The sequence below is a fragment of the Callithrix jacchus genome, chromosome 17 (assembly GCF_049354715.1).
Source record: "Callithrix jacchus isolate 240 chromosome 17, calJac240_pri, whole genome shotgun sequence".
Classification (NCBI taxonomy): domain Eukaryota; kingdom Metazoa; phylum Chordata; class Mammalia; order Primates; family Cebidae; genus Callithrix; species Callithrix jacchus.
In genome coordinates, this window is record NC_133518.1 from 19082083 (window position 1) to 19105711 (window position 23629).

The window sequence follows — 23629 nt, forward strand, 5'->3', positions numbered from 1 at the left end:
TCCTTCTTTAAGTAAGACTGGCTTGTGGTTAAATAAATATAATCAGTTTTTAAAATTTTGATAGTAATTCTAATCAGTCAATGCTATCACTGTTTTCCCTCAGCAAAATCGGCATACAAGGAACATACCTCAATGTAATAAAATCTAACTGTGACAAACCCACAGCTAACATAATATTGAATGGGGAAAAGTTGAAAACATTCCCTCTGAGAACTGGAAAAACGGAAGGATACCCTCTCTCACCACTTCTCTTTAATGTAGTACTGGAAGCGCTAGCCAGAGCAATCAGGCAAGAGAAAGAAAGAAAGGGCGTTCAAATTGGTAAAGAGTAAGTCAGACTGTAGCTGTTTGCTGATGATATGATAGGACACCTAGAAAACTCTAAAAACTCCTCCAGAAACTCCCAGAACTGATTAAAGAATTCAGCAGAGTTTCCAGATGCAAAATTAATATACACAAATCAGTAGCTCTCCTATACACCAACAGTGACAAAGCCGATAAATCAAGAACTCAACTCCCTTTACAATAGTTACATACACACACACACACACACACACACACACACACACACACTTAAGAATATACCTAACCATGGAGGTGAAAGACCTCCACAAGGAGAACTACAAAACACTGCTAAAAGAAATCACAGATGACACAGACAAATGGAAACACCTCCCATGATCATGGATAGTTAGAATCAATACTGTGAAAGATTGCCAAAAGCAATCTTTAAATTCAATGCAATTCCCATAAAAATACCACCATCGTTCTTTACAGAACTAGAAAAAAAAAATCCTAAAATCAGGTAACATTTTGTGGTAAAAATTTTGTGAAAATGATTTAGTGTTCTCAGTGAGGCACATGATACTGCTTTTCTACATTACTGGTGGTGTGAATTTTTATCATTTTTGTAGAGTGATACCTATGCAGTTTCTTCACTATATAGTTTATAAATATAAATATGTATCCAGGTGTCTAACAAATTTTGACCCACTTGATTTAGCATTTTTTGATGATTTATTTCTTTTCTTTTTTTTTGACTTTTATTTTAGGTTTGGAGGTACACATGAAGGTTTGTTATATAGGTAAACTTGTGTTACATAGGAGTTTGCTGTACAGATTATTTCATCACCAGGTATTAAGCCTAGTACCCAATAGTTATATTTTCTGCTCCTCTTCCTCCTCCCACTCTTTACCCTCAAGTAGGTCCCAATGTCTGTTGTTTCCTTCTGTGTTCATGAGTTCTCATCATTTAGCTCCCATGTATTTGTGAGAACATGTGGTACTTGGTTTTCTGTTCCTGTGTTAGTTTGCTCAGCCATTGTGGAAAGCAGTACGGCAATTCCTTAAAAAGTTAAAAGCAGAACTATCATTCATTTCTTAGTACATTATTACTCTGATAGTTACTAAATGGTGATTCTTTTAGTTATCATTCCTTCCAATTATACTGGTTGGCCTTTTATTTTAATGTTCAGATTTCTCTTCTCCACTTAAAAGCTCACTTTTTGGCTGGGTGTGGTGGCTCAAGCCTGTAATCCCAGCACTTTGGGAGGCCGAGACTGGTGGATCACGAGGTCGAGAGATCGAGACCATCCTGGTCAACATGATGAAACCCCGTCTCTACTGAAAATACAAAAAATTAGCTGGGCATGGTGGTGCGTGCCTGTAATCCCAGCTACTCGGGAGGCTGAGGGAGGAGAATTGCCTGAACCCAGGAGGCGGAGGTTGCGGTGAGCCGAGATTGCGCCATTGCACTTCAGCCTGGGTAACAAGAGCGAAACTCCGTCTCAAAGAAAAAAAAAAAAGCTCACTTTTTGTGTATCACCATGAAATCATGGAATCCTTTCTTATTCAATGGGTTATAATCTATTACTAATCATTATTTCTTTTAATACTAAAATTATTTCATTTTCCAGCTGAGCACAGTGGCACAAGCCTATAATCCCAACATTCTTGGAGGCCAAGGTGGGAGGCTTGCTTGAGCCCAGGAATTTGAGAACAGCCTTGGCAACATAGTGAGACCCTGTCTCTACAAAAAATAAAAATAAAAAAATTAGCTAGGCATGGTGGTGTGCACCTGTAGTCTCAGTATTTGGGAGGCTGACTGATCAAGACCCTGTCTCAAGAAAAAAGAGTTTATTGCATTTTCAGCTAGTGGGAACCTCTTCATGCTAGCTCCTATGACCTTTTCACAATATTGCTTCAACTATTTCTTTTTTTAGTACTTTCTAACACAAAAAGATCTTCTAGGCTTGTCGTGCACTTTTTTTATTTCAGCCATTTCCCGAAGGAATGCTGAATCATTCTATAAAGAATTTTATTTACAAACGAAGATCTAAGTACTAGATATTCTCATTGCTACTAAGGTATCATTACTTCTAGACCTCTCTGAAGGGAGAGATGAGAAAAAGATGTATCTTCACAGACACACATATGCACGGACACTTACATCTATATAAAGAATAAGTTTACGTTGATTTTTCCAATTACAATGCAACATTACAGGGTTCATTTTGGCTCACATTCTTTTCACATTGGACCTGATTCCACAGGACTTGCTGGCCCAAGACTCCACAAGAGAAGGGAGCAACAAATAACCAATAAACATTTCTGAAGAGAAGAAGAAGAAAGAGAAAGTGGAGAAGGAAAACCCATGAGGGCTTTGAAAGGATCCCCAGTCCCAGTACTTTATTCCCACCCACAGTTCCTTCAAAGATAGGTACTTTCAATTCTTTCACTTTTTTTTTTTTTCAGGTGGAGTCTTGCTCTGTTGCCAAGGCTGGAGTGCAATGGTGCCAACTTGGCTCACCGCCACCTCCAACTCCTGGGTTCAAGCGATTCTCCTGCCTCAGTCTCGGTAGTAGCCGGGACTACGGGCTCGATGCCTGGCTAATTTTTTGTATTTTTAGTAGAGATGGGGTTCCACCGTGTTCACAAGGATGGTCTCGATTTCCTGACATTATAATCAGTCTACCCCCGCCTTCCAAAGTGCTAGGATTACAGGCGAGAGCCACCGCGTCTGGCCTCTTCTCTAGCTGTTTTTTTTAAAAAGCTGGTACTTATTTCCATGCTAATACTCTTTCTTCTTGATGTAAAAAAAATTCAGGACCGGGTACAGTGGCTCATACCTAGAATCCCAGCACTTTGGGAGGGCGAGGTGGGTGGATCACAAGGTCCAGAGATCGAGATCATCCTGGCCAACACAGTGAAACCATGTGTCTACTAAAAATACGAAAATTGGCTGGGCGTGGTGGCACATGCCTGTAGTCCCAGCTACTCGGGAGGCTGAGGCAGGAGACTCACTTAAACCCAGGAGCTGGAGATTGCAGTAGGCTGAGATCATGACACTTTACTCCAGCCTGGCAACAGAGCAAGACTCCATCGCACAAAAAAAAAAGAAAAAGAAAGAAAGAAAGAAAGAAGAAAGACGAAGGAAAGAAAGAAAGAAAGAAAGAAAGAAAGAAAGAAAGAAAGAAAGAAAGAAAGAAAGAAAGAAAGAAGGAAGGAAAGAAAGAAAGAAAGAAAAAATCAGATATTATCTATAGCTTTCCCACTGTGGGAAACTATTTCACTCTTTTATACCACTAGACTTTCTCTCCTTCTTTCTGATAACATCATTAAATCGTTTCTTTTCACTGCCTCAATATATGTTGTTGAAAATATTATGAACATTTAGCTGAGCCACAAGGAATAGTATTGTTATATTTATTTTTTTACAAAAAAACTTATTTTCTTTACAGTTAGTACTTTTCCCCACCTTTTCTGGATTTTTTTTTGTATTTATATATGTCTGTTACTAAGATATACTATATATCAGTTCCTAAGTTCAATGCCAAACTCTTTGACTGAACCGTATGTTTAGTTTCAACAGACTCAGTCGCACTAAGGAAACTAACACATTTTTTTTTCTTGGTGGCAACCCCACAAACAGTCATTGTCTTCCTATTCCAATAAGCACCATTTGCTCACCAGGGCTTTTACACGTGTGTTCCTTTGGGGCCAGTACCAATCTTAGACCTGAACAACCAAGATCCCTGCCCTGTACTTTGGAGAACCTCTAACCCTATCTACTAGGTCCTCCCCAAGAGAGAAAAATCTGTGCAGTTAACCAAAGGAACATTGCCACCTAGAACTAATGTGCCATCTTCTAAGCCATGTTCTGAATCTGAAGGACCCCGGAATTTGCAACCCAGTGGTTTGAATGTGTCCTTCAATAGTTCATGTGTTGGAAACTTAATCTCTCCGCCCTTGTAAATGAATTAGGCTATCTTGGGAGTAGATTCATTATTGAAGGAGTGTCTTGATTATAAAAGCAAGCTTTCTTTGGCTCTCTTTTTCTTGTCTCCTTGCCATGTGATGCCCTTCACCATTTTATTATGCAGCCAGAGGAGCCTCACCAGATGCTGGCACCAGGTACTTGGATGTCCCAGATCCAGAACCATAAGCTAAATAAACGTCTTTTCTTTATGAGTTACCCAGTCTGTGATATATAGTTACAGCAACAGAAAATGGAATAAGATGCTGCCCAAGGGGCCTCAAGTTGGCATCTGTGGCCTGAGTAATTCTTTTCTCCAAGTCCTTTTTTTGTGCGCATAGACTGTGCCATTTGTATGTATTTATTTAAGGATGGCCAATGAGTAGCAGCTGTGTGTTGGGGCAGGAAATGGAACACATTATTGGATGAATATTGGACTTGTGAGTTGGGGTGCAGCTGTGAGGGTTAAATATGCTTTTGTCTCAGACTGCACTCATTTTAAAGCAGACCAGCCTGGGACTGTTCTTCACCATTTTCTGGGAAGTCTTTATTGTTTGATTCACTGTTTCTTGGTACCATATATGTGAGATATTTTCTATTTTTCCCCTTGGGTCTATTTTCAAACCTTTCTCAGTCTTCCTTTTGCACAGGGTACTGACCTCTATGGTTTCTTGTTTGGCTCTGTCAATGATGGGTACTGACTGGAGCTGGCAGCTTGGAAAAGAGTAAGTTTGAGGGACTTATTATTCTAGCTTGTGCCTTAAGAGGTGGCTGCAGGTTGGCTGTGTTTTATGCTAAAGGCCACATCTCTTGCCAGGTAGACGCTCCTGGAAAACTCTTGTCTTTGGTAATTGCTCCTGTTTCTGTTTCTTTAGGTCTAGTGATTGTAACAGCTTCCTACAGTTGCTAGCCTCAGGCTACCCTATCATCCTCCCTTTATCAAACTTACATCTTCACCCAGTTTGTAAGATCTCTGTGAGTGTAAGATCTCAGTTAGACAAATATGCCATTTATCTTTTTTCTTGATTTATATTCTTATTTTGGTGGGGATCATCATTAAATTCACCAATAGTTTTCTGTGAAAGGACATATGCATAGTACCATTTTTGATACCTCGGATCTGAAAATGTCTTTATTTTACCCTCATTTCTGATTAATCTGGGCTGGGTAAAGAATTCTAAGTTTCGTATCTTTTTCCTCTTGGACTTTTGAGGGGGTGTTTTCCATTTTCCTCTCCCTTCTTATGTTGTTGTTAATTAAGGCCAATGCAAGGCTGATTTCTAACCTTTTTAATAAAGTAATGATTTTTTTCTGTAGGGCTTTTATGTTTACTTCTTTGCTCTGGGTATTCTGGGACTTCTTAAGTCTCTACTTTGTGTGGATCTTTTTTCGCTATGTTGGAAACTCAGGAGATGCATTCTATGTGGAAATTTTGTGTTACGTTTTCTATTTCTGAGTATTGCTGTTTTGAACATTAGACTTTTGTACTCATACTCTAATTTTCAATTTTCTCCATAGTTTTATTCTTTTTTTAAAAAAGCTAGATCCTATGAAATTTCCTTAATTATATCTTTCAGAATTTGTATTAAAACTTTTATTTATGTGTATATATTTGGTTAATTATATATGTCAAATTGATTGAGCCATTGGTTGGCCAGGTATTTAGTTAAATATTATTTCTGGGTTATCCATAAGGGTATTTGTTGATGAGATTAATTTTCAAATTAATATACTGAGTTAAGCAGATTGTCGTCCCTGGTGTAAGTGGGCCTTATCCAATTTGTGGAAGGCCTGAATAGAGTAAAATGTTAAGTAAGAGAGAATTTGCTCTCTCTGCCTAACTGGGCGTGAGCTGAGACATTCGTCTTCTACCTTCAAACTTGGACTTGAGCCAAAACTTACACCATCAGCTCTCCTGGTTCTTGGGCCTTTGATTTGAACTGGGCCTATACTATTGGCTTTCCTAGGTCTCCAGCTTGCCAACCGTAGATCTTCAAAATTCTCGGCCTTTCAGCCTTTGTAACTGTGTGTGCCAATTTCTTATAGTAAATCTCTTCATATGTGTGACTGCATGTGTGTGTGTGTGTGTGTGTGTGTGTGTGTGTCCTATTGGTTTCTTTGAAGAACCCAAACTAATACAGATTTTTATATATGCATGTTTTTCATTTCTAAAGCTCTTTTATTATTTTCTCAATATCTCTTTTTGGTAGCTTGTTGCTCTTATTTTATAAACACTATATTTTATGTCTCTGTGGAAGTTAAAGACATATTTTTCCTTTTATATTTTATTCTATTCCCTGAATTGTCTCTTTCTTCTAGAATTTCATTGTTTGTTTTGGCGTTTTTATTTTGCATCAGAGGCATAAATACTGGATGAGCCTTTAATGTCTGCTCATATTTAAGAAAGAATCACTATAATATTGATCAGAAATTCTGCATGTATAGGTGGGACTTACCAACTGCTGAGCTTACTGTCAGGTGCATTAGGAGCTCTCCAAAAGTGAGTATTTATAGGTCTTTTCTGATAGGCTACTCAGTTTCCCCAGAAGGGAATCTTTCTTGCTTTGCTCTTGGGGATGAGGCTTCTTTCCAGTATTTTGAGAGCCATACAAATGAAAAGGGTTAGAGGGTGTCATGGACTGAATGCTTGTGTCTCCTCTAAATTCACATGTTCATCCTTCTAATATGGCTGTATTTGAAAGGCCTTTATGAGGTTATTAGATTGAACAGGGTCATAAGGTTGGGACACTGATCTAAGAGGATTAGTGTCCTTATAAGAAGAGACACCAGACAGCAATTGCTCACACTCTTGCTCTCTCTCTCCCATGTGAGGACACATTGAAAAGTTGGCCATTGGGCTGGATGTGGTGGCTCATGCCTGTAATCCAAGCACTTTGGAGGCCAAGGTGGGCAGATCACCTGAGGTCAGGAGTTCAAGACCAGTCTGACCAACATGGTGAAACCCCATCTGTATTTTAAAAAAAAAAAAAAAAAAAGAAAAGAAAAGAAAAGTTGGCTATTTGCCAAAGAGCACTCAACAGAAATCAACCCTTCTGAACTTTGATCTTGGACTTCTAGCCTCCAAAACTGTAAGAAAACTAATTTCTGTTATTTAAGTCACCTACTCTGTGGTGGTTTTTTTCTTAATGGCAGCCGGAGCAGACTAACACAGTGTATGTCTATGTCTTTCTCTTAGTACCACTCTTTTTAATATAGTGTTTTCATGCCTCATATGTTACCTTGATTGCACACCATGTTCTGGGATCTGTTGTCTTATCTCTATAAGGCTGAACTTTGAATTTGCTGCCAAGGAAAGGAAGAGGGTATATGCCTGGTTATGCAGTATGTAGGTTTGATGTGAAGGGCCAAGTGCCACATCTAAATGCTTCCCACACATCCACCTGTTTTTAGCCCCACTCTGAACGCTTCCCGTCGGACAGAGGACTCCAAGTCAGATTGAATTACCTTGTTTCTTGGAAAATTTGTTGCCATCTTTTTCTATTGTTGTTTCCTGTCCTGTCTCTTTCTCTTGGAAATGTATGTCTTTTAAAATGTTCTAGTTGTCCATGGTGAAACCTCGTCTCTACTAAAAATACAAAAATCAGCTGAGTGTGGTGGCGCATGCTTGCGGTCCAAGCTACTCGAGAGGCTGAGGCAGAAGAATTGCTTGGACCCAGGAGGTGGAGGTTGCAGTGAGCAGAGATCCTGCCACTGCCCTCCAGCCTGGCAAGAGAGTGAGACTCCATCTCAAAAAAAAAAAAGTTCTAGTTGTTGTTTTCCTGATTGTCATTTTATAATAGTCGTTTTAATGAGGTACTTTGTAGGAAGTGGACACCAAAATATCATGGACTTGATTAATTCCATGATAGTTCTCCCATCCTAGAGAGCCACTTTTTCAGACCACATCCGCAATAGATTGCAGAATGAACAGCAGGGACAGAGGAAGATATCAAATTGGCTGGAAAACCTAGAACAGGGAAGGGAAGTAGGAAGCGTGTGCCCCGTGATAAAGCCAATATTTAGAAACCAGACTCATGGAAATCAGCTGGCAGGACAGTGTCAAGAAACAGTAATAAAGAACAAATGAGGGCTTTCAGCTGTCTCGGAGCCATCATGAATGACTCCCCCGCCACCTTCGTCCTGCCTAATACCAGAGCGGGTGGGGAAACCACAAGGAAGCTGGAGGAGGACATGTGAGCAGACGATGCCTCTTTTCAAAGTCACGTGAGAGCTAGATAGCCTCCAAAGGGGAAAAGGGAAAGAGGAACACTATATTAGGTAAAGAGGTAGAATTTTAGGAATAATTGATACTGACTCTTTAAATGCCAAAATGAGACTGCTTAGAGAATAAAAGTGGACTAAAGGGCTATGCACTCTGTACAAAATGTATTTAAAAGGATCACTAAGACAAAAATAACAATATCAGCCAGTTGAACACAGGAAACTGGGTGGAGGCTGGTTTAAAAATATTTTTCCGGAGCGCTAACTAAACCACAACATTTCACTCTTTCTTTCCGACCACAGTTAGGCTGCAATGACATCATGCATTATTGCATCAAGTATTACAGACATACGGGGACTATGAGATGTTTTTATAGCCTCTCGTTGGGTGACCTTGGGAAAGCGAGTGGAGTTATGGTTTAGCTACAGTTAAAGGAGAATAACATTTGCCTTGCAGGTTAGTATGCAGATCAGAGAAACTGTCTTAGAACCATGCCTAGCTCTCATTAATGACAGTTGCTGATAATTCAATATAAAGACAAAACACAGTAAAACTGATCGTGGAAGCACAAAATAACTAGAAGGGTTTAATTCATTAGCAAGTGAAGAATTTGAGAAACATGTTACAAACCTGGAAGTGCTGAGTTAGCTTATCACAAATGGAGCATCTATAACCAAAAGGCAGAAGGGACAGTTTCAGCAGTTTGCTTAAGCCAGAAAGGAGGCTGATAGATCACATTTCTTTTGCATCATTCATTAGGAGATTCTGTGTGATGAGCTTTGCAAGTCAGATTTTGTGTGATGGGCAGAAAAAGAGATATCAAGTTTGAAACTTTTCTCTTTGTTTGGGCCTTTAAATACTGCCAGGGTATGGCTCAGTAAAAGAAGACAAAGCAAATTCAAGAAATATAATTTTTAGATTTTAGTCATATAGGAAACTTGATGCAGAAATTTTCAGAGGACATTTTCAAATCATAGACTTCTTAGAATTAAAGGCCTCTAAGGAAATCAACTTTTCAGATCCTTTATGACTCACAAGATTGAATTTTGTACTCATATGTCAAGACACTGAACGTATTTGTCTTAAAACCTCAGGGAGAGAAAACAAGTTTATTATTGATTTGTTCAAGGAGGTAGTAGTGCAAATTCAAGTGAGTTATGTGTGTAGTGGGGGTGCCAGGATGGGCTGTAGCTGAGTGCCCTGCTGGAGCTAAAGGATGTCTGGGGGACAAGTGGGACTGGTTCACCAGAAACCTATTTATATTAGGAGTGAAACACCTCCCAGGACATAACTCATCCTAAAGGGAAGAGGAGCCAGATGTGTGGGGCTGGTTCAGTGGCAAAGACTAAGTCACCTGACAGGTAATTTTGAGGATAGCATGGTGTATGTTACTTAGATTCTCAGCCTCCCAACTTCCAATTTTCTGTAATTCGTGTAAGTTTTAGGAATTGTGATAGTTTTAGGTGTCAACTTGACAAGGTTAAGAAATACCCAGATATCTGATAAAGCATTATTTCTGGGCATGTCTGTGAGGGTGTTTCTAGAAGAGATTGGCATTTGAATCCGTGGTCTGAGTAAGGAATATCCACCCTTACCCAGTGTGGGTGGGCATCATCCATTCAGTTGAAGACCCAGAACAAGAAAGCAGAAAAAAGGCAAATTCTTTGTATCTCCCTTCTATAGCTGTGGTTCTCTTCTTCTCCTGCCCTTGGACACCAGAACTCCAGGTTCTCTAGCCTTCAGCCTGAAACTAAGAGTTACACCGGCAGCACCCCAGGCTCTCAGACCTTCAGACTCAGAGTTAGCTATGCCACTGGCTTCCCAGGTTCTCCAACTTGCAGATGGCATATTGTGAGAATTTTTAGCTTCCACAATTGCATGAGCCAATTCTCATAATAAATCCCCTCTCATCTATCTATCTATCTATCTCTCTATCATCTACCTACCTATCTATCTGTCTATCTGCCTATCTATCTATTTATCTATCCATCCATCCTATTGGTTATCTTTTCTGGAGAGCACTGACTAATTCAGGTATTATAAATAATTTTGTCATAAACCTGTAATAACAGCTCTTTAAATTATTTGGAAAGAGCTCTTTCTATTTATCCATATTTCATAGCATAACATCAAAGAGTGAGAATTGGTTGGTGTACACTCAAACTCTGCCTACCTGTCTCCACTCTGCATGAAATAGAGAATGTCTTTCCTAATCTGAGGACTCTAGGGAACCAAGATCCCTTTGGCATTTTAAGGATCTTAGACAGTGGTGGTGTCTGGTGAGGATGGCAGTAGTGACCATCAAGAGCTGGTTCAGCTTTGAGCCTTGGATGTTCACAGATGTAAGGCACTTTTATGTGGCTGCACAGATACAACACAGGCCTCAGAAATGAGAAAAGAACATGGCTGACATTCATTCATTCAGCAAGTAATGGTTGACTAATTGACTAAATTTCTAGAATACTTGGATACTGTGCATTGAGACAACTTTGCAGTAGCCTAGAGATTCTTCAGTAGACTGAAGGAAGGCCATTGCCTCTGAAATATGAACTACATGTCTTAATGTCACCTCCATGAGGGCAGGGGTTTTATTCACATTAATGACTACTCCAAACCCAGAGCCAACACTGGGAACACATCCATAATAAAATCTACTAAATACTTATCAAATTTGTTGAATGACTATTATTTCATTTACCCGTGTGGGCAGATTGTTCAATAAAACATGATTTAATGGTTAATTTTGTTTCAACTTGGCTGAGCCATGGAGATGCCCAGATATTTGGGTGAACATTATTCTGAGTATGTTTATTCGGGTATTTCTGAAAAGGCTAACATTTGAATTGGTAGACTAACTAGAGCAGATTGCCCTCTACATTGTGTGTAGGCTTCATCCAATGTGTTGGAGGCCTGAATATAATAAAAATGCTGAGTAAGAGAGAATTCACTCTCTCTGCCTGACTGTCTTGGAGCTGAAACATAAGTCTTCTCCTGCCTTTGAACTCAGTCAGGCTCACACTGGGACTTACAACAGTGCTTTTCCTGGTTCTCAGGCCTTTGGACTAGACTAGAACTATAACATTGGCTCTCCTGGGTCTCCAGCTTGCTGGTTGCAGATCATGAGCCTTCTCATCATATTTGCATGATAGATAAATGATATATTTATATATTATATAACTATATATTACATACATATTTGCATAATCTATATGTAATCATGATTGTTAGTCTGGGTTCTCCAGAGGAACAGACTGATAGCATATATGTGTGTGTGTGTGTGTGTGTGTGTACACACCCCTACAGCTCGCACTGCACACACACATATTCCGTGTATATTATACACACACACATATATAATACATATACACATTATATATACTCAATGTATATTATATATACTCTATGTAAATTATATATACTCTATGTATATTATATACACACATATATTAAATACATTTGTTCTCTTCTACCTTTCTTTTTTTTATTGCATTTTAGGTTTTGGGGTACATGTGAAGAACATGCAAGATAGTTGCATAGGTACACACATGGCAGTGCGATTTGCCGCCTTCCTCCCCTTCACCTATATCTGGTATTTCTCCCCATGCTATCCCTCCCCAACTCCCCACCCCTTGCTGTCCCTCCCCTATTCCCCCCAATAGACCCCAGTGTGTAGTGCTCCGCTCCCTGTACCCATGTGTTCTCATTGTTCATCACCTGCCTATGAGTCAGAACATGCAGTATTTCATTTTCTGTTCTTGTGTCAGTTTGCTGAGAATGATGTTCTCCAGGTTCATCCATGTCCCTGCAAAGGACATGAAGTCATCATTTTTTATTGCTGCATAATATTCCATGGTGTATATGTGCCATATTTTCCCAGTCCAGTCTATCATCAATGGGCATTTGGGTTGGTTCCAGGTCTTTGCTATTGTAAACAGTGCTTCAATGAACATTCGTGTGAATATGTCCTTATAGTAGAATGCTTTATAGTCCTTTGGATATATACCCAGTAATGGGATTGCTGGGTCAAATGGGATTTCTATTTCTAGGTCCTTGAGGAATTGCCACACTGTCTTCCACAATGGTTGAAATAATTTACACTCCCACCAGCAGTGTAAAAGTGTTCATATGTCTCCACATTCTCTCCAGCATCTGCTGTCCCCAGATTTTTCAATGATTGCCATTCTAACTGGCATGAGATGGTATCTCAATGTAGTTTTGATTTGCATCTCTCTAATGACCAGTGATGATGAGCATTTTTTCATATGTTTGTTGGCCTCATGTATGTCTTCTTTTGTAAAGTGTCTGTTCATCCTTTGCCCATTTTTGTATAGGCTTGTTTTTTCTTGTAAATCTGTTTTAGTTCTTTGTAAATTCTGGATATCAGCCCTTTGTCAGATGGGTAAACTGCAAAAATTTTTTCCCATTCTGTTGGTTGCCGATTCACTCTAGTGACTGTTTCTTTTGCCGTGCAGAAGCTGTGGAGTTTGATTAGGTCCTATTTGTCTATTTTGGCTTTTGTTGCCAACACTTTTGGTGTTTTGGTCATGAAGTCCTTGCTACTCCTATGTCCTGAATGGTTTTGCCTAGATTTTCTTCTAGGGTTTTTATGCTGTTGGGTCTTATGTTTAAGTCTTTAATCCATGTGGAGTTAATTTTAGTGTAAGGTGTCAGGAAGGGGTCTAGTTTCTGCTTTCTGCACATGGCTAGCCAGTTTTCCCAACACTATTTATTAAACAGGGAATCCTTTCCCCATTGTTTATTTTTGTCTGGTTTATCAAAGATTGTATGGTTGTAGATATGTTGTGTTACCTCCAATGCCTTTGTTTTGTTCCATTGGTCTATATCTCTGTTTTGGTACCAGTACCATGCTGTTTTGATTACTGTAGCCTTGTAGTATAGTTTGAAGTCCGGTAGTGTGATGCCTCCTGCTGTGTTCTTTTTACTTAGAATTAACTTGGATATGCGGGCTCTCCTTTGGTTCCATATAAAGTTTAAGGTGGTTTTTTCCAGTTCTGTGAAGAAAGTCAATGGTAGCTTGATCGGGATAGTGTTGAATCTGTAAATTACTTTGGGCAGTATGGCCATTTTCACGATATTGATTCTTCCTAACCATGAACATGGAATGTTTCTTCATCTGTTTGTGTCCTCTCTTATTTCGTTGAGCAGTGGTTTGTAGTTCTCCTTGAAGAGGTCCTTTAAGTTCCTTGTTAGTTGTATTTCTAGGTATTTTATTCTCTTTGTAGCAATTGTGAATGGCAGTTCATTCTTGATTTGGCTTTCTTTAAGTCTGTTATTGGTGTATAGGAATGCTTGTGATTTTTGCACATTGATTTTATATCCTGAGACTTTGCTGAAGTTGCTTATCAATTTCATGAGTTTTTGGGCTGAGATGATGCATTCTTCTAGATATACTATCATGTCGTCTGCAAATAGAGACAATTTGGCTTCCTCCTTTCCTATTTGAGTACCTTTATTTCTTTTTCTTGCCTGATTGCTCTGGCTAGAACTTCCAGTACTATATTGAATAGGAGTGGTGAGAGAGGGCATGCTTGTCTAGTGCCGGATTTCAAAGGGAATGCTTCCAGTTTTTGCCCATTCAGTATGACAATGGCTGTTGGTTTGTTGTAAATAGCTTTTATTATTTTGACATACGTTCCGTCAATACCGACTTTATTGAGGGTTTTTAGCATAAAGGGCTGTTGAATTTTGTCAAAGGCCTTCTCTGCGTCAATTGAGATAATCATGTGGTTTTTGTTTTTGGTTCTGTTTATGTGGTGAATTACATTTATAGACTTCCGTATGTTGAACCAGCCTTGCATCCCCGGGATGAATCTTACTTGATCATGGTGGATAAGCTTTTTGATGTGCTGTTGCTATCAGCTTGCCAGTATTTTATTGAAGATTGTGGCATCTATGTTCATCATGGATATTGGCCTGCAGTTTTCTTTTCTTGTTGAGTCTCTGCCGGGTTTTGGTATCAGGATGATGTTGGACTCATAAAATGATTTGGGAAGGATTCCCTCTTTTTGGATTATTTGGAATAGTTTCAGAAGGAATGGTAACAGTTCCTCTTTGTGTGTCTGGTAGAATTTGGCTCTGAACCTATCTGGACCTGGGCTTTTTTTGTGTGGTAGGCTCTTAATTGCTGCCTCAACTTCAGATCTTGTTATTGGTCTATTCATAGTTTCAAATTCTTCCTGGTTTAGGCTTGGGAGGACACAAGTGTCCAAGAATTTATCCATTTCTTCCAGGTTTACTAGTTTATGTGCATAGAGTTGTCTGTAATATTCTCTGTGATGGTTTGAATTTCTGTGGAATCTGTGGTGATTTCCCATTTATTGTTTTTTATTTTATCTATTTGGTTATCCTCTCTTTTCTTTTTTATCAGTCTGGCTAGTGGTCTGTCTATTTTGTTGATCTTTTCAAAAAACCAGCTCTTGGATTTATTGATTTTTTGAAGGTTTTTTTGTGTCTCTATCTCCTTCTGTTCATCTCTGATCTTAGTTATTTCTTGTCTTCTGCTAGGTTCTGAGTTTTTTTAATTTTGCTTCTCTAGCTCTTTCATTTTTGACGATAGGGTATCAATTTTAGATCTCTCCACTCTTCTCATGTGGGCACTTATTGCTATATATTTTCCTCTAGAGACTGCTTTAAATGCATCCCAGAGATTCTGGTATGTTGTGTCTTCGTTCTCGTTGATTTCGAAGAACTTGTTTATTTCTGATTTCATTTCATTGTTTATCCAGTCAGCATTCAAGAGCCAGTTGTTCAGTTTCCATGAAGCTGTGCGGTTCAGAGTTAGTTTCAGAATTCTGAGTTCTAACTTGATTTCACTATGGTCTGAGAGACTGTTATGATTTCAGTTCTTTTGTATTTGCTGAGGAGTGATTTACTTCCAATTATGTGATCAATTTTAGAGTAGGTGTGATGTGGTGCTGAGAAGAATGTCTATTCTGTGGATTTGGGGTGGAGAGTTCTGTAAATGTCTATCAGGTTTGCTTGTTCCAGGTCTGAGTTCAAGTCCTGGATATCCTTGTTAATTTTCTGTCTGGTTGATCTGTCTAATATTGACAGTGGAGTGTTAAAGTCTCCCACTATTATTGTGTGGGAGTCTAATTCTCTTTGTAAGTCATTAAGAACTTGCCTTATATATCTGGGTGCTCCTGTATTGGGTTCGTATATATTTAGCATCATTAACTCTTCTTGTTGTACCAATCCTTTTATCATTATGTAATGTCCTTCTTTGTCTCTTTTGATCTTTGTGGCTTTAAAGTCTATTTTATCAGAGATGAGAATTGCAACTCCTGCTTTTTTTTCTTTTTTGCTCTCCATTTGCTTGGTAAATCTTCCTCCATCCCTTTATTATGAGCCTTTGTGTATCCTTGCATGTGAGATGGGTTTCCTGGATACAGAACACCAATCAGTTTTGGCTTTTTATCCAATTTGCCAGTCTGTGTCTTTTTATTGGTGCATTTAGCCCATTTACATTTAGGGTTAATATTGTTATGTGTGAATTTGGTACTGCCATTTTGATGCTAGCTGGCTGTTTTGCCCATTAGTTGGTGCAGATTCTTCATTTTATTGATGCTCTTTAGCATTTGGCATGTTTTTGGAGTGGCTGGTACTGGTTTTTCCTTTCTATGTGTAGTGCCTCTTTCAGGAGCTCCTGAAAGCAGGCCTGGTGGTGACAAAATCTCTGAATACTTGCTTGTTCACAAAGGATTTTATTTTTCCTTCACTTATGAAGCTCAGTTTGGCTGGATATGAAATTCTGGGTTGAAAGTTCTTTTCTTTAAGAATGTTGAATATTGGCCCCCACTCTCTTCTGGCTTGTAGAGTTTCTGCCGAGAGATCTGCTGTGAGTCTGATGGGCTTCCCTTTGTGGGTGACCCGACCTTTCTCTCTGGCTGCCCATAGCATTTTCTCCTTCATTTCAACCCTGTTGAATCTGACGATTATGTGCCTTGGGTTTGCTCTTCTTGCGAAATATCTTTGTGGTGTTCTCTGTATTTCCTGGACTTGAATATTGGCCTGCCTTGCTAGGTTGGGGAAGTTTTCCTGGAAAATGTCCTGAAGAGTATTTTCCAGCTTGGATTCATTCTCTTTGTTACATTCTGTTACACCTATCAAACATAGGTTAGGTCGCTTCACATAGTTCCACATTTCTTGGAGACTTTGTTCATTCCTTTTTGCGCTTTTTTCTCTAATCTTGCCTTCTCATTTTATTTCATTGAGTTGATCTTTGACTTCTGATATTCTTTCTTCTGCTTGGTCAATTTGGCTGTTGAAACTTATGCATGCTTCACGAAGTTCTCGTGTTTTTCAGCTCCATCAATTCACTCCTATTCCTCTCTAAGTTGTCCATTCTTGTTTTCATTTCATCAAATCTTTTTTCAAGCTTCTTAGTTTCTTTGCATTGAGTTAGAACATGTTCTTTTAGCTCACGGAAGTTTCTCATTACCCACCTTTCAAAGTCTGATTCTGTCATTTCATCACATTCATTGTCTATCCAGCTTTGTTCCCTTGCTGGTGAGGAGTTGTGATCCCTTGTAGGAGGCGAGGTGTTCTGGTTTCAGGTGTTTTCCTCCTTTTTGTGCTGGTTTCTTCCCATCTTTGTGGATTTATCCACCTGTCTTCTGTGTAGTTGCTGATTTTATAATTGGGTCTCTGAGTGGACGTCCAGATTGTTGACGATGAAGTTATTTCTGTCTTAGTTTTCCTTCTAACAGTCTGGCCCCTCTGCTATAGGACTGCTGAGGTCCACTCCAGGCCCTGCTTGCCTGGGGATCACCTGCAGCAGCTGCAGCACAGTAAGGGTTGCTACCAGTTTCTTCTCCTGCTATCTTTGTCCCAAAATGATGCCCACCAAATGTCAGTCTGATCAGTCCTTTGTGAGGTGACTCTTTGGATATACAGGGGTCAGGGAGCTGCTTGAGGAGATAGTCTGTTCTTTATAGGAGCTCAAGTGCTGAGCTGTGAGCTCCATTGTTCATTCAGAGCTGCTAGGCAGGTACATTTAAGTCTGCTGCAGCAGAAATCATAAACCCTCTTTTTTTCCCCAGGTGCTCTGTCCCTGGGAGTTAGGGATTTATTTATGACTATCTGTTGTGCTGCTGCCATTTTTTTTTTTTCAGGGCTGTCCTGCCCAGCAAGGAGGCAGCCTAGTCACTGTCTGCCTTACAGAGGCTTTGCTGAGCTGCTTTGGGGTCTGCCCTGCTGCTGTGGGTTCCACCCTGCTGCTATGTGTATTTCCCTGCAGTCCTGTTTATATGGGTGTGGTTAGAACTGCCTTGGCAATGGTGGCCTGCTTCTGTAATGGCGGACTCTCTCTGTTATGGCGGGTTGCCTCAGCCACGGCAGGCTGCTTCAGCAATGGCAGACTACCTTCGTAGCGGTGGTGTGCCTTGGTAATAGCAAAGGCCCTCCCCCACAAAGCTGGACCCTCCTGGGTGTAGCTGTGGTTGCCATGAAACCCTCAACCCCGAGCATTTCCAATTGCTGTTTTTGTTTGTTTGTTTGTTTTTGTGGGTGTGGGACCCACCAAGCCTGATCACCTGGCTCCCTGCATCAGAGCCCTTTTTTTTTTTTAAGTTGAACAGTTGTCTCTCTCCCAGGTGTTCCAGTCGCTTGCTGAAAGGGCGCCAGGATCTGTGTGATTTCCCATGTGGCGACCCACTGCACCAGCTGAAACAACGTTGCTGCCCGGGAATCTCCTGTTTCAGTCCCGTTTAATCAGATGAATGTGCTAATCTGCCTTCCCGGATCTCCAATTGCCAGTTTAAGAGGGCAACCAGACCAGTGTATTTTGTACGGAGAGCTGCTGCACTGCAGCACCAGCTGAAACAGCTGCGCCAGCCAAAACAGCCGCGCTGGCGACCCATGGGGCTCCTCCGCCTGGGAATCTCCTGGTCTGTGGGCAATAAAGATCTGTCTGGAAATGCGGCGTCCACTCACCCTCTGCGCTTTCACTGGGAACTGCAATCCTGAGCTGCTCCTACAGTGCCATCTTGAATCTAAAATCTCTCTTCTACTTTTCTTATGTTTAACTTGCTCTTATTTTTCTAGCTTCCTGAGGAAGAGACTTAGATTATTGATTTTAGATATTTTCCTGTTTAATACAAGCATTGAACTCTACAAATTTCCCTCTAGTGCTGCTTTAGCTGCCTCCCACACTCAATCTTGAGAAATTAAATTAATATTTGACATTTGTGACTCCAATTATAAAAAGAGGAAGAAAAAAAATATCATATTCACCTGAATAGCCTGTTCACTGTGGTTAATAACTTACTGATAAAAGAGAAAAGGAATCAGTGAGCAGTATTACTCACACATCCATCAGCACTGACAGCACCACAACCTAGAGCATAGAGTTTTTTCCAGCATGCTTCTGGTATTATCATTATCTTGCAGAAGCAGTTATTTTAGAGCCAGGTCTCTGTAACACCAATTAAAGAGAGCTCTTTAGGAAGTCTTCCATTGGTCACTTTTGTCCTCTTTCCAGATGATGACGTTTGTATCTGGGTGGTAGTGGCAATAACGTCAGTGTTGGTGGATCAAAAAGGAAAAAGAAAGAAATGAATGCAGAATTGTAGTGAATATTTATTAAATATACATTAATTATTTACTTAATAAATAATATGGAAGAAAAGGAATTAAGTCATTAAACTTCCTTTTATTGTGTGATTACTTTACTCCCATGTAGCTGGACCTTGTTGGAGAAAAATACTTTTTGCGGTGTCTTCACAACCCAGCAGCCACAGTAACCTTTTAAAACATAAGTCAAATCATGTCACTCTTCTGTGCAAAACCCTCCAATTGCTTCTACCTTACTCAGAATGAAAGTCAGAATCATTGGAGTGGCTTACAAGACCCTGCATAATCTGGCCCTCCATTGCCCATGGGGTTTGATCTTCAGTTCTTACCATATTCACTCTGCTCCCCACAGTAGCCTCTTTGCATTTCCTCCAACATTGTGGAAATCTCCCCACATAAGGGCTAGTATACTTGCTGTTCTCTGTGCATGGGTCACTTTCCCTTCAGATATTCATATTGCATGCTTCCTTACCTACTTCAGGGCTTTGTTCAAATGTCTTCTAATAGACTCCTTCCCTGATCCCCCACTTAAAATTGAAACTTGTATACAACAACCCAGATTCCAGTTTTGTGCTTTATTTTTGTCATTAGGACTTACTCTCTAACATGCTATGAACTACGCTTCCTGACTTTATGGTCTCTCTCCTTCCACTAAAATAGAAATTTCATGGAGGCAGCTGCTATTGTCTCTTTCATTCTCTGCTGTATCCACAGTATCTAGAACAGTTCCCAGTACATAGAAGAAATTCAATATACTTTTGGTGAATGTGCAAATAATTGGATAAATACTATAAAGATTTGTCTAGAAGCTGGGTGTGTTGAAATTGCTTGTTACAAAGCTAGTAGCAGCAAAAACCTTTCATAAATCCCCTGACTGTGAATTGTTTTTACCAGTTGTTATTCTTTAGAAAGTTGAATGTGTAGTTAGTGTTACTTGCAAATTCTATAGTTCTTTATTTCTCTAAGTCATATTCTTGCACGAAGGTCCTATTTGATCAACAAAATGGGAGGTAACTCAATATTATTCATCACTGGCCACTTTGTCCTTTGTCAGGGCTGTGTACAGGTCCTGGGAAGCTAATGAGGCCCAGAAAATTCAGCAAAGGCCCTATGGTTTCTTTCCCCTGGCATGATCACTGATACACTTGCATGTTGCCGTGGAGGCAAGCTGCTCTTCTGCATCTCTGCCAAGGTTTGATAAGCAGAGTCCTTGCCAAGTCTCGGAGCCTTCTCAGTCTTGAGTCTCAGCTTCCTAGGTTCATCATGGCATTGTGCTTCCTGCAGCCTTGCTGCTCTCCATGGTGTTAGCAAGGGAATGGGAAATGAATTCCTAATTCTCACAAAACCTGTAATTACCTTCCCATTTGGAATCCAGGGACTCTGTTTCTCCCAAGGACTGCTACTAGCTTTTCTTCTTTGAAAGAATCCATCGTAATCTCTGCTTGAAAGTCTTTAAAAAGGTAATGTTGGTCTCTCTCATGCAGACTGAGAAAAAGATGCTGAAACAGTGAGCTTCGCTCTTTGAAAAAACATTTTTAAAGAAAATATTTTTTAAATATATGTTTAAACACATAACCAAAACCTAAGACATAATTTTCGTAGTGAATTTTACTACTGGATAGTTGTGAGAAGAGTTTAGTGGCTTTGTTAGGAAATAAATGAAAAGTCTACAAGGGCAAACTTCTTCAAATAAAAAAGAACATTAGGGTTTTTTGTCATTGTTGGCTTATTTGTTTTAAGAGACAGGGTCTCCCTGTGTCACATAGCTTGACTGCAGTGGCCTGTCGATAGCTCCCTGCAGCCTCAAACTCGGGCTCAAGCAATTCTCCTGCCGTAGCCTCCCACGTATAGAGGACTACAGGCACATGCTATCACAACTAGCTAGTTTTTAAAAACTAACTTTTGTAGAGACTGGGTCTCACTTTGTTGCCCAGGCTGGACTTAAACACCTGGCTTCAAGCAGTGCTGCCTAAGCCTACCAGCGTGCTGTGGTACAGGTATTAACCTCCGTGCCCAGGCAATATTAGGTTTTAAATAATAATAATGGTGTAACAAATCTAATTTATACAAAGAATTTTTGAGAAAACACAAAATGAGAGATAATAATGCTGACAAAAATTAAATTGTAGCAGAAAACCAGGTACTTGTAGCATGAAAGCAAATGTATTTTAATGGGAAAAAATATTAGTAAATTGTTTTAAGGTTAATAATTTGCTAGATCATGTGCAAATAGGAAATACTTTTTACAATTACATCCACAAGTCTTTTTTTTTAGAATACTCTAAAATATGAAATGCAATAGAGAAAGTTTATACTCTTGGTGGACTTTTTGTTTTAACATCTGTATATTCAGCCATTTCCCAATTCATTACAAATTCGCAGTCTTCATTTTATTCTTGTTGCAGTCATTGAACTCAGTCTGAATGAATAATGATTAATAGTAATTCTTATATAGTGTGTACTCTGTGGAAGACACCTGAGTGCTCCATAATTATTTTCCCACTTAATCTTCCAAATTCTTTATGAGAAGGTACAATTATTGATGAAAAAACTTGCCCAAGATCACATACCAACTAAATAGCAGAATAGATTACATCACAGACTCTTACTCCAGAGGTGCCTGGCTTGACTATTACAAATAGAGCTGCCACGGACTCTTCAAGATGGCGGGGTAGGAGCAGCTCTGGGTTGCAGCAGCTTGGGGTTGTGGCTCTCAGTGAAGGCTCAGAGGGTGAGTTCAAGCCACATTTTCAGATGGACCTTTGTTGCCCACAGAACGGGGGGATTCCCAGGTGGTGGAGAGACACGGAGCGCCACCCCGGCTGGTCTGGATGCCCTGTTAAACCGGCAATCTGAAATTTGGGAGGGCAGATTAGCATCTCCATCTGATTGAATGGGACTTGGACAGTGACCCAGACCAGGAGATTCCCAGGAGGCAACATTTGAACTGGCACAGTGGGTCGCTGCATGGGAAATCGCAGGGATCCTGGTCCCCAATCAGCGGGTGACTGAAATACCTGGGAGAGAGTCAACCTTTCAACTTAGGAAAGAGAAAAAGAGGGGCTCTGAGGTGGCGAGCCAGGCGACCAGGCTCGGCAGGTCCCACCCCAACAGGGACAAGCAAGGCGGCGAGTCTATACGCCTGGGATTGAGAGTTTCACTGCGGAAGCAACTGAGCCCCAGATGGCACAGCTCAGTGGGGGAGGGGCATCCCCCATTGCCGAGGGAATCCGCCCCTATGGAAGTATACTCCCATTGCTGTAGCAGCCTGCCGTTGACGAGGAAACCCACCATAACAGAGAGACTCTGCCAATACACAGGCAACAGAGCAGAGCACACGACAGCAGGGCGGAGCCCTCAGTAACAGGGTGAAGCCCAAGGCAACAGAGCAGAGCCCACCACAGTCGGGTGGAACCAACACCAACAAGGCGGAGCCTCGGCAGGCAAATAGTGACTAGACTTCCCCCTAGCTGGGCAGGAAAGTACAATGGATACTCATAAAGAAAGCCCTAATGCCCCAACAGAGAGCATCTGAGGGGGAAAAAAAGGGTTTAATGAGTTCTGCTGCAGCAGACTTAAAAGTATCTGCCAAACAGTCCTCAATGAAAAACGGAGCTCACAGCTCAGCACTCGAACTCCTATAAAGTACAGACCATCTCCTCAAGCAGCTCCCTGACCCCTGAATATCCAAAGAGTCACCTCAAAAAGGACTGATCAGACTGACATTTGGTGGGCATCATTCTGGGACAAAGATAGCAGAAGAAGAAACTGGTAGCATCCCTCACTGTTCCACAGCTGCTATAGGTGTACCCCAGAGAAGCAGGGCCTGAAGTGGACCTCAGCAGTCATACAGCAGAGGGGTTAGACTGTTAGAAGGAAAACTAAGCAACAGAAATACTTCACCATCAACAATCTGGGCGTCCACTCAGAGAACCAACCGAAAAGTCAGCAACTACCCAGACCACAGGAGGATAAGCCCACAAAGATGGAAAGAAACCAACGCAAAATGGAGGAAAACACCCGAAACCAAAACACCTCGCCTCCTACAAAGGACCAAAACTCCTCGCCAGCAAGGGAACAAAGCTGGACGGAGAATGAGGGTGATGAAATGATGGAATCAGACTTCAGAAGGTGGATAATGAGAAACTTCCGTGAGCTAAAAGAACATGTTCTAAATAATGCAAAAAAAAAACTAAGAACCTTGAATAAAGATTTGAAAAAAGATTCGAGGAAATGATAACAAGAATGGACAGCTTAGAGAGGAATATTAACGAATTGAAGGAGCTGAAAAACACAACATGAGAACTTCACAAAGCATGCACAAGCTTCAACAGCCGGATTGACCAGGCAGAAGAAAGAATATCAGAAGTCGAAGATCAACTCAATGAAATAAAACGAGAAACCAAGATTAGAGAAAAAAGCGCAAAAAGGAATGAACAAAGTCTCCAAGAAATGTGGGATTATGTGAAGAGACCTAACCTACGTTTGATAGGTGTACCAGAATGTGATGAAGAGAATGAATTCAAGCTGGAAAATACTCTTCAGGATATTATCCAGGA